Source organism: Struthio camelus, chromosome 1 (assembly GCF_040807025.1).
Source record: "Struthio camelus isolate bStrCam1 chromosome 1, bStrCam1.hap1, whole genome shotgun sequence".
NCBI classification, from domain to species: Eukaryota; Metazoa; Chordata; class Aves; order Struthioniformes; family Struthionidae; genus Struthio; species Struthio camelus.
In genome coordinates, this window is record NC_090942.1 from 151993732 (window position 1) to 152006048 (window position 12317).

Here is a 12317-nt window from a genome sequence, read left to right on the forward strand (position 1 = left end):
TGCTGGAGCCCTTTTTCCTCAGAAGCTGCAAATCTTCCTCTGAAGCTTCCTGCTGGTTCTTGTCCTCTCTTTGAGACACTTGCCCCTTATCTGCAAAGTAAACCAGTTTACACAGGATGGTGTCCCCTTCCTGGAATAGCCTAATGCCTGACAAATGAGGCAGTGCCCTAGGTATGGGTTTGAGCCCTTCAGGTGGAAGTGAGAACTGAACTGAATTGATTACACCACTGATGTGTTATGCAACATAAATCACTGGATAAATAAAAGGAGGCTCTTTGTATCAGTCTTCCCTTCCAGCAGGGTCTTTAAAGAAAACAGCAGGTACCCTTCCATTTTGTGCTGAGGCCAGTGTGTTGTGCTGGCTCTGGGAACACCTGCACTGAGCTCCCAAGGGGAACTGGGCTTGTGTAGGGGCATCCAGTTGGCCCCAAGCTGCTCAGCCGTGGTAGGGCAGATACTTGGTGCTCATGAGTGATGCTTATGTGAACCCTGCCTGTCCTCAGGTGTCCCCAGCTGGGTGGAGGTTTTTAAGCAAGCAGTTTGGAGCTCCTGGCCTTTGCGGGGGTCCCACACTGCATGTCCAAGACAGCAGCCAGAGATGCTTGGCTTGGTTGTTGTTGCTCCTGCAGAGCAGCAGGAGCCAGACCCCGGCTGGTTGGGAAGAAGAAGGCGCTAAACCTGTACTGGGCACACCAGCTAGGATGGAGGCAGGATCATCATTTCCCTGCACTGTTACTGGCATAGGCAGCTGGAGCCTGGTAGCTCTTTGTAGTGGCCTGAGCTGCTCACAGCCATTCTGAACAGAGCCATAACTCCCAAATTCAGCATTGATTTGTGTGGTCTGAATACAGTTCACTGTCCATTTGGGTCTGGTCTTGGCACCCCCAGGTAGTAGTGATGGATTCTTCTGTCACCTTTCCTCTACCAGGAGCGGGCCAGGCCTGCTTCCTGATTTTCCCCTTGGGAGATTGCTGCATCCTCTGAGCCCTGGCCGCTGCCTGCGAGAGCTACAGGAGTGGGTGCTTTGCCATTTAATAGGAGTCATTGAGCAATGTATGATGAGTCAAGAGAAACAGAGCTGGAAAGTTTGACTGGTACCGTCTCGTCTTGAGTGCTTAATTTGTTGACGTATTGGCAGAAGCCATTAGAGGATGCTGTTTGCAGGGGGGGAGACAGGAAAACAGTAGAAAACCAAAAAAGGCTGAACGCTCTGCTGAGCTGTTGAGGCCCATGCGGAGCATAAATTTAAACGATCTCTGGGCTTCTTGGCAGTTGGCTAAGCGTGAAAACAGTTTCTTGTAATCTTGTTTTCTTTCTTGCCAATCATATTGTGCTGCTCAAGGCCTTTTGTAGGAATTAGATCTCTGCAGGAAATGGATAATGAGATCTACTTAACCTTTCAGCATAACAGAAGCTATGGAAGCACACGGTTAAGGGGAATGAGCTTTAGTTTAAAGGAGGCTGATAGTTAAATAACAAACCAAAACAGTCCATAAATATACATAGCAGTCTGAGGCAATATAATGTGAGAAAATAATTGGAGAGCTTGAACTCTGATTCACAAAGGTTTGGGGCGCTGTTGCTAAGTGCACTATCAACACTTTTGCAGTCTGTCAACAGTTAGTGTCAGATCAGTGATCACTTCTTACTGGTGCAAGAAGGCTTAATTTGTCTGCTACCATGGGAGAAGTGAGAGACACCAATTCTGAAAACAGTGCTGAGACTTACAGGAGTCACAGTTCTGCATAATGCTGTGTAAGCCTCCCTAACTCATCACCCACAGCAGCATTGCCAGTGGGTGAAGAAAATAACTGTGGGTCACAGACAGGTGAGGAGAAAGCCCAAGGTGTCAGTGTTAACTCTAAACTCCATCTTGGTGCACATAATTTGCCATTAGCAGATAGTCACTTTGGGGTTTCTCTGGGGCAAAATGTAAGTGAACCAGTGATAATAAAAAGTGTTTTCTTCCCAGCACAAGTTTGAAGCCCTACTGCTTATCCAGGGTGAGCAGCCACATTAAGTTCATGACAGGCTGCCTTGATCCAGACAAGTCACTGGTCTGATTTTCCCTTACCTAGACCCATTCTCACTCATAATCTAAACTTACCAACCTTTGGCAAACCTGGAGTGTAACATTTTACTTTATTTTTACTTACTTTTACTTTACTTTACTTTACATGCTCAGAAAAAAGAGAGCCATGTGCTGTGGAAGCTGGATAATGCCATGATGGGGAAATTTCAGCTGCCGGTTCTGCAGGTGTTTACATCCACAGTTAGTCCTAGTGCGGGCCTGCGCATGGGCAGTAGTATCAGCAAGACTGTGATCTCAGGAGGTGAAATGGAGGACTTTCCTTTGACTATCTGCAGTGATGTACCTATTCTGCTCAGGTCCCCCGTTCCCAGTGCTCAGCTCAGCCACACCTGCATCCTCTTTGAGTCTACGCTGTCCAAATACAATCAGATGGATGGCTGATCAGCCTTACTAGTAAGGCTAGTATAATGTAAGTAAGTGAGATGATTCACAATAATAAAGTTAGGTGTAAGCTTACATGCCTGCTAGACTGGGGTATGGAATAAACACCTGATGGTCATAAGTTAGCATAATATCTGCATACAAATACTAGACTTTAGAGAGTTTGTGAAGAAAGTAGCTCTGATCTACAGTGACTTCCATGAAAGTAGAGATGTACTTTTTATTCCTATGTTTTCAGTTCAAGTTTATAAAAATCATTATCCTCTGGAAATCTAGGAAAGCTTTGCATATCACAAGCTACATATCAACAGGAAATGGGACTCCTAATACAAACCTCAGTAACTTAGATTGGAATTCTCACAATATCAAAGGAGAATGTTTTCCCTTCTCTATATACCAGTCTCTTCTAAATCACTACTTTGCTAAAACCAGTCTGTTCCCTGTCACTTGTTTAGAATGCAGTACATATCCAGTTGAACTCCCTTCTCATTACAGCCCATTTTAGATCCCTCGTCATTTAGCTAATTCAGTCATCAAAGGATTGTGCGAGGCATAAAGTATTTTATTGATGCATTTAGCTCATCACAGAATTATAGAAAGTACTGAACTTCCTAGGTCTCTTTGCAGATGGCTCTTGTGATGCAAGGAAAGGCTTCATTCTCTCCCCTGGAAGACAGTTTCGGGCTTCAGATGAGAACAATCAAAAAAGAAAATCCAAGCAGCAAGAGAATCTCTAGACTTGTGTGGGAAATTGATGAACAATCATCTGACTTGTTTTCATATAATGTGTTAAATCTTTCATTTCTTGACATCATGCCAATTTTTTCAGGATCTCACCAGATTTTAACATCAGGATTTACACAGCTGACTGAAGAAACTCAGATCTGATCAAAAACAGCAAGGAAAAACATCAAGTAATTCGGAGGTCGTTTCCACTTAACATGTAAAATGTTAAATGAACAAGAAATTGTATAACCTAAGGCAGAACAGTCCCATCTAGCAGGAGTTAATTGACAATTAATGAGATGAATGTTATTATGCGCATTTGTAAGCCTTCGGATCGATATATCTAATACAAAAAGTCATATTTTTCAGTATATTGAACAGTTGAAACACAAATCTCCTCACAAAGATACTGCTCATGGAGGCAACTGTTACAACACCTGTAGTGAGAAGAAGTCGTGGTTTTCCAAACAGCTATTGTCTACCTCCAAAGTGAAACGGTGTGTGTGATCCTGTTTCCATTCCCTTAAATATCCACAGGAATACTGCCATTTAAAAGGAGGGCAGCAGAACCAGCTACCAAACTTTTCTTCGTACCTCAATGCAGTTTATCCATCTGTAAAACAGCATAGCCCTTTTTGGGGGTATTGGAAAACTTGATTAATTTCCAACTCGCATGCAGATAATTTCTGTTGTATAAAGCTGAAAGTAGGGATGCGCTGGATCCCTCAAGTTGACTTACTGTGGCTTGTTGTTCCTGGCCCCAGGTGATTAGAGGAGCAACTGTGAGGGCTGCTGCCACAGCAGAAGACCAGCAACAGACCCTTGGAAAGACTGATCTCTGCCGCAGTACTAAAGCATCAACAATTTTCTTTAGCGATAAAGTGCTGGTGGTAACAAGGTGAAAAGTTTGATGGCATGAAGCAAAAACAAGAGAATATGCAAAATGTGGATTGGGCTTCCCACCTTGTGATGTTCCCAAACCTTTTCAGCTGAAGTGCGTTCCCTCTGGCTACATCTCCACTAGCAAATTTAATAGTGCTGGGAAATGTGATGACTACAGAAAGAAGGAGCAGTCCTTGGTCAACTTTTGGCTCGTGCTAACTAGTGCCCTTGTCCTGAACAATTCCCGGGAGTGGTTTGGGAGACATAACATTGCAGAGGTCGTCCTCAATAAGCAAAGAATATGCAGCCCTCCTGCTTTAGAGGCCTCCATGTTGAGCAAATTAGTATGCCTGTGCCTTCTCTTTAAGCTTTCCCATGTCCCACCGTCTCCAAGCTGCAGAGGCTGCCCTCTGTGTTTTCCTCTGTACTTTCAGCCATTCATCCACAGGATTTCAGCATTAAATGCTACAGGGTGAACCAAGTCCAAACCAAAGAGCTGATCCTGGAAGTGCAGAAGCTCAGAGAAGTTTCTTCTTGTCCTCTTTCTCCCCATGGGAAGAGAAGGAAGGAGAAGACCCTTGCCACAGTGGAAAAGATGAAGGATGACAGGCCTAGGCAGATACAAGGAACTCAGATGGGAGGCTTATGTGAGAAGTCTTTCCAGCCCCAGAGAAGCGGGGTGAACGTGAAACAAAATCATAAAGGTAAGTTTGGGTGGTATTAAGGGAAAGATTTAGGGGTAATGGGTGCTGGCATACGCTAGCAGAAGCGCCATTCTTCTCAAAGGGTGCTTCCCCTTTTGTGCCTGGATACACTCTGTGCCAAGGCTGGCGCAGTGGATGAGAGCATTAAACCACAAACCAAGGGGAGGGTTTTTGGTGCAGACTCATGTTATCTTCATATCTACTGGTTTCAGCATACAGGAAGAAAAAAGTCAGGTAAACATGGATGCATTGATTCATAGAGAAGTGGCAGTGGGGAGACTGCAAGTAAGTGCCACTACTGTTGAGAGCAGTAATCAGGCAGGTTTTCAATGAGTAAAATTGATCTGTTAGAAATCATACCTAATTCAAACCAGAAATAGAGACTGCTGAAATATTTGCATACCAATAAGCTCTCTTTAGCTTGCTTCAAGCTCAGAGAAAACTATGAAACTTTCAGGTGAACGAAGCTACTTATACTCAGTTTTACAAGACATTAAGCATTGGTGGCATCATGTCATCTGGAGTATCCTGGTAAGCTGGGCATTCCCTCTATCACCATGCCAAATGTTCCCTTCCCTTTACTAGCACTATACTGACATTTCCAAACCTAGCTACTGCTTTATGTGTTTGTGTTGTATTATAAAAGAGAGACTAGGGCGATTTAAAAAAAATTGCTCAGTAACAATGCCATCTCCTGGTTCTCTGTAGCACTCCCGCTTTGAAACATGCAGACATAGAGGGGGGGAGAGAGAGAGAGAGAGAGAGAAAGTGTCTTCTTCCTTTTTCTGACTAGTAGTTGATATTTCAGGCCTTAAAACCTTATGGTGCTCCTGATGAGGAAATGGTGATTAGGAGTCAGAATGAGCTTTAGTGTCATCTCTGCAACACACACACACAGGCACATGCACATGCACACTGTTCTCCTTCTCTCCCATCAGTAGGATAACAAGGAAGCATGTAGGCATCCTCCTGGCTAAAACACTGGCATGTTTTCATTGTTCCAGAAATTCAGCCAAGAGGAAATCTTTAGCATCAGATCCACATCGCCTGCATCTGCCACTCCAAGAGTGCGTGGCACTCATGTGATTACCTTGGGAGGTCATGCAAGCAACTGGGCCTTGCCATATCCCCCAGGGTTGTGTCAAATGCACTTCATTCTGAAAAGCAGATAGTGTCCTACAGATTCAATTGCTACTCTGGATACAGACATTGGTCTTGGTTAGAAAGTGGGCAGAGGGAAATCAGGAGTGTGCTGTGGACTCAATCTGCCTCCACAGAGGGCTCTAAAAAGGCCAAGCAATCCTCTCCACTGTGCAAAAGAACCTCTTGGAGCAGTGCACCTTGGCACAGTGGCGAGAAAGTCATATTCTCCATATCAACGCTTGTTGTGTTTTACTCCATTGCCCCATCAAACTGGGAACATATGCAAACCAGAGAACAACATGTCCCTGGTGATGGTGTGGAAGTTCGTGCAGATTTGCTCCTAGTTGTGGGTGAGCAGCTGGTAGGAGTGACCAGGCAAGATGGGTGCTCAGACCCACTGAGATCCAGTGAATGCTCAAAGCCACATGTTCCCCACTCTGCTTAACAGTCAGATGAAAACTAACTGAGAGTGGAGCTGCCCAAGGGGTTTCCGTTGATGGTTAAAAAAATTATATAGCGAGGCAGAATGATGTGGGGATCCTGGGAATAGTGCGTTTCATGGGTTAAGGAGTGCCAGATCTTTCACATACCTCCATGGGAAGACTCCCAGGGTGATCAAAGCAATTATACGTTACTCTGTGTTTTAGGGAGGATATGCTTACAGAACTAAGCTCTGCCACTGCCTCTGTGACAGCTTTTCCTGTCTAGCCTTACACAGGCAATGTGGCTTCACTGGGCCTCATGTTCCTCATCAGTGAAACCAAATTTCTTTACTGACCTCATATTGGTATTTCAAGCTTTTAGTCATTTATATTTGTAGCGTACTGTGGGGGAAATTGTTCCCTTGGGATGCAGTATTACTCGCTCTGTTTGTCCATCTATGCCAGGCTTTCCTCTAATGTAGTTCTCTGCTTTGTCGTACTTATTGTGCATCTGTATGGCTGTTAGCACTTTCATATTGTCCGTGAATAAATAATGCTATTCCATTTGTTAAAGAATAGTAGGCTTTTATAGAACTTTGTTAGCCCTAATTTCCCACTATTTTGTTCATTTCATTGTGATACAGCTGCTTTTTTTACATTAATTATACTTAATAAAGCACTTTGCAAGATAAAAAGAAAACATTTTCTAGCAGTGAAAGCAGTTCAGAGCTTGCTGTCATTGTTTAAAGACTAGAACAAGCTGATCCTATTTAGGGAGACTTCCCCATTCAAGGGCTCAAACTCGGCTTCAGACGTCTTATTAGAGTTTTCAGGAAATGAAGGAGGGATGAGTAACTTCTACAGTATCACCTCTCACAAGTGTGTCAGGCACAAAGTAACTGCAATTGTGCACAAGATGGCAATGTTCTCCATGAAAAGTACCTTTGCTTCCTTCCTTGGCTGTGCTTTATTCTGTCTGTGTGCTATTAGATATAATGCCAGTTTCAAGGAAATATCAGTGACGATACTTGGGATGCTCGATTCTGCTGTGTGCAGGATTGAACTCTCTGAATGTATACAGCTGAGATAAGCATGGGCAGCTATGTGTTCAAATATTTCCCTCTGCGGGCATGTGTAAATCTGTCCCACAGGTTTCTAACAGCTCTAGCTAATGCACCAGACGAGCTTGTTTTTCCTGCCTTCTGATCTGACTCTATTCCTGCACATGAACTTAGGTATCCGTAGCATTAATTCTGTAAGACTGTTTTTCAGGAGGACTACATCTGTCACCAGGTTAGTCAAGAATAAATGGCCATGCACATTTCTGATTCACTCATCACCATGGCTCTAGGCCTCTTGTCCAGAGGTGTATCACATCTATATCAGTCTTCAGAAAGGACTTGTATTCAAATTCAGTAAAGCCTGAGCAATGGGCTTAACCTGACTGTACCAGAGCAGCTCCATCGCAGCATACGAGGTAAGCACATGAACATCTTCACAGGACTGAATTGTGCCAGGTCCCCATCACAGTCCTTGTTTTCAGGGCCTTTCTCTAGGATGTTGTACTTCTATCTGGAGAAATATCTACATAAACAGCTGGCTCTTACCAGGTAAGCTACAAAGGGCAAGCGTTAAACTCCTGATTTACAAAGTACCCTAGCCCAGGAGCAGGCACCTTTACACTGAGAAAACCGTATTATGGGTGAGGAAACTAAGGGCTAATATTTTGTCTGTGGTGTTAAAAAATACCTGGCAACTTGAAAACCAAAAAGTTCGTATTAGACATTGTCTTGGTTTGAAATAAGGATAACAAAATAGTGATAAAATATTCATCCAAATTGATTATGCAAACATGAGAGAGTCTTGTCACTTTCACAGTGACGCTTGTCACTTGTCTTGGGCCTTCTGATCACCCACAGGAAAGTCCCTGGCTTGGCATTACAGATAGCTGCTTAGCCAGGTGGCTCCACACCAAAAGACAGACTGGCAAAGGACAAGAGAGCCTCGTACTAGTCCCTATGGACATCTGTGCCCTTGGTAGCCAGTACTGCAGGGTAGCAGCTCTCAGGCTCCTGGTAGCTGAGCCCCGCTCAACGATGTTGCCACACGGCTGCTGTCACTTCTCACCTCTGCAGCTCCACTCCCCAGTTTAGCAGCACAGAGGCATTGCAGCTGGCTCTTCAGGAATACAGCAGAACCTATTTGCTGTCTCTGCTAGCTAAAACTAATTTCTAGAGCTGTTCAGAGCACATCGAGGCACAGCCCCATGTGTCTTTCACTAACTGGGAGTCAGCCAGTTGTTCCCGCTGGACTGCACCGAAGCTCCAGGTGGCTGTAAGCAAAGGTACAGTCCTGTAGTGGCAGAGCTCAGGGGACGAGGTGGAAGTCTTGCATCTCTCATCTGATCACACAGTGGTGTGCTCCACATTGGGTAATCCATTAAGGAGCTTTTCAGTGGCTATCACTCATTGAGCAGACTAGGAGAGAGCTTGGCCCTAACATGATGACTCTTACAAGACTCTTGTCCTAAATTCCTGTTGAAGGTGGTGATCCAGCTCATCTTCACAGATGCATCTTCCTCTGTTCTTCCTGAAGCAGCATTTGTACAGGAATAAGTATTGCTCTGATATTTTATTTACAGAGGAAGAAACTGTCTGGGCTGGCCCTCAGGTTTTTATGACCAAAACCAGGTGTGATGAATGGGAAAGCAATATCACTCCAGACGTTTTTCCAAGTCAGTGCTGGACTCTGAAAGGGCATGCTGTGAAACGGCCAAAGAGGACCTGACTACGACTGCTGGAACATGCTTCACCTGCGTTCAAGTGCCAGCACCAAATATACCTATTAATAATGTAAGTGGATGGACTTGTCTCCTTACACTCAAAGCGGGTATGCGGTCTTTGAAGTCTCAGGATCTAATGCTGTATTTTGCAAAGCTGTAGTGCTATTCTTATGACAATTCAAGATCCTATGTCTCGGTGGACTGGTTATTGCTCGGAACACGCATAATCACTCAGAACAGAACAGAAAGTTATTTTACCAGACAATATGTGAAGTTCCCTAAGACGGTCTGGCCCCTGGGCAGTCTGCCCTCTCCCTCAGAGTCTGACCCATTCAGGACTCTGCAGCCGAGAGAAAGCAAAGCTGTAGTAGGCACAATCCAAAATTTACACTTTTCACATAGGGCAGAGGGCCCCTCCAAGGGCCGATGCACTGCATATGTGGGCACGGTGGGCCAGGAAATCTCTGGGGCCAGGTACATGTGATGCCCATTCCACCTCACTGCCTGCGTCTGCAGACAATGCACCCTGCAGATCTCTATTCCCGTAATATGAATAAATTTGTGTTATTAGAACCTCCATGGAGCTTTTCAAACCTTAAATAACTTGTCTTCATAATCACTCTGGGAGGTAATTAAGCAGCCCGGCTATCAACAGCGGAACTGAATTGTGGAGTTGGGATCTGGAATTTGGATAAGAAATCCTTTTCTTTTGCAGCCTAGGTCATGAAACATTAATATAAGTGGTTTGAATCAGGATTCCTGCTTCAGACACACTGCAGCATCAGTACTTGAGTTAGGTTTTTAGGATGGTCCAATTTCCCAGCCCTGTTCTCAGAGCATCTTCCCTTAAGACAGAATCCCAACACACCTCGTTAAAAAAATGAAAAGAATAGGAAGTTTTAAAAAAGCTAAAGTGTACCTAGGGCAGGATAATTTGGAGAACATCACACATGTTTCTGTGTCTCAACGCAGTGCTAGTGTCTCTCTTTGTATCAGGCTTTAGCCTAATCTGTGATGGACTGAACTTTTTTTTCTTTTTGCCATGGCAACCTCACTATGGTGATTTCAGGGCTATGAAGCTTTATATTTATCTTGACCAGCATGAAGAAGTCTGAGCCTCATTAGCTGAGGAAGGTGGATGGATAGCATATGGAACATACTGCACACGAGACAGCACTTCCCTTCCCAGGGCAACTGGGTCATTCATATTATCTACACTAGCCGCAAGTTTCCTTTTGGAAATACTGAGTGGCTAACTGTTCTCTCTGTCCCAGGGGAAGAAAATCCAGACAGATGGCTTCAGAAAAACCTTGTATCTTTAAGACAAGATGTCCTCCTGGAACAATAATTAATGCTGGTGGGATTTTTTTTTTTATTATTTTTTTGAGAAGCTTGGAAAGAATTCAGTATCGCCAGAGGGCATTGACACAGAAGCCTAGCACAGGACAGAGAAAGATAAAGAGGGAAAAAAATAGCTATCACAAAACAGTGATCCTATTAAAATGACATTGGAGAATCCTATTAGTGCTCTTTGCCCCCTCGTCTGCCTGCCTTCAAAGATTTGAGGCGAAACGCAAGTGTTTGCCAGTCAGACAAAGCCTACTAATAATCTCTGCCAAAACGTGACATTCACACATTTCGGCCAGAGCCACGCCAAACTGGGCTCTGGGCTGACCAAATCAGGAGGGTGCTGGCAGAGAAGCTGCCCCAGGGTGCCGGCACACACACTCCATCCCACAGGGAGCTTCTGTCAGGGAAGGGGATGCCGGGGACGGATGTAGGCAGGGGTCACTCATCCACCTGGAGGTCATACCGGCTCCTCCCGCATGGAGCAGCAGGTAGGGTGACACCAATACAGTGGCGAGGTGGCCTCCATGCGAAAGGAGGCTGGTTGTCACTTCTGCAGCCCCTCCGCTTATGTTGGGACGTGTGAGCACCGGGTGAATGGGGTGGGTTTCATCCTCGCTCCAGCCTGACTGAAACGCCTTCCTGTGCTGCTATCGAGGGTCCCAGGTAAAACCCAATGCACATTAAAATGCCATTGCTTGAGCTTTAGATATATTCACCCTTATTGCTGGTGATGGTCATTAGAAGCATAGAGTTTTTATGGGAAAAAAGACTGGATCCTAAGCTATTCTTTCTAGTGAAAAAGTAAGCACTTCCTCAGGCATGCTGCCTGCAGCTGGATACTCTGTGCTGTGTCCCAGTGTTGTACACTGGGGTTTTGGGAAACCATGAAAACTGAGACTGAAGATTGCTCTCTACCCAAGATCACTGGGAAATGGCAAGACCTTTTCCCGTACTATCAGCTAAGCCTTCTTAATTTTAATTCTAGAACTTGTGCTGTCAGTATGTTCCAGCAAATGTCTATTTATGCAGGAGTATCTGGTGCACTGTGCAAGGATTAAGAATGTATTCTTTTCTTAGACACGTTCAAAATAAGTTTTGAATTCTATTAATACCATTCTTTCCCAGTTTTTTATAGGGAAACCTATCAGATCATGATCAAAGGGAGAATTTATTGCTCTTTGTAGAAGAACAGATTCTCTCTTACCTTTGGCAATTACTAAACGGAGTCAGAAAACACATACACATCTAGAACGAATGTCTGTCTGCTCTGCTCAGCACAGATATAGTCTCAACTGGAGTTTGTTTAGTGTTGGGTACTGTGTTCCCAGAGAGATCTGATCGCAGTGGAGAGTCTCCCAGAGGAGAGCTGCAGGCATGATCTGAGGTCTAGAAATCAGGATCAGGAAGAATAACTGTATTGGAGTTGCTTTGCTTAATGGAAAGAAGATAAAGGGTGGGAAAGGGAGAACGCAAATATTCCTCAAATATGCAAAAGACTGCTATTGAGAGAGGAAAAGTTTGTTTTCCCTGTAGAAAGGAAAAGAAAGAATGGGTTCAAATGGTGGCAAGGATAACTTAAGCCAAGTATCAGGAAAAAGCTTTCTAATAGAAGGAAACGTGAAGCACTGAACATGTCTGAAAAGATACATTACTGACCTGACTGCTGGAGGCATTTAAAACCAAACTGAGTCACTTTTCCTCTTGGGCAGAAGAAAGAAATAGGTGACCTTGGGAGGATCATCCTAGCCCTCTAGTTAAAGGGACTATTAGGATATCTTAGAGGAAAATAATTTGCCTGGAAAAGAAAATCAGCTATTGTCTAAAAGACAAGTTGA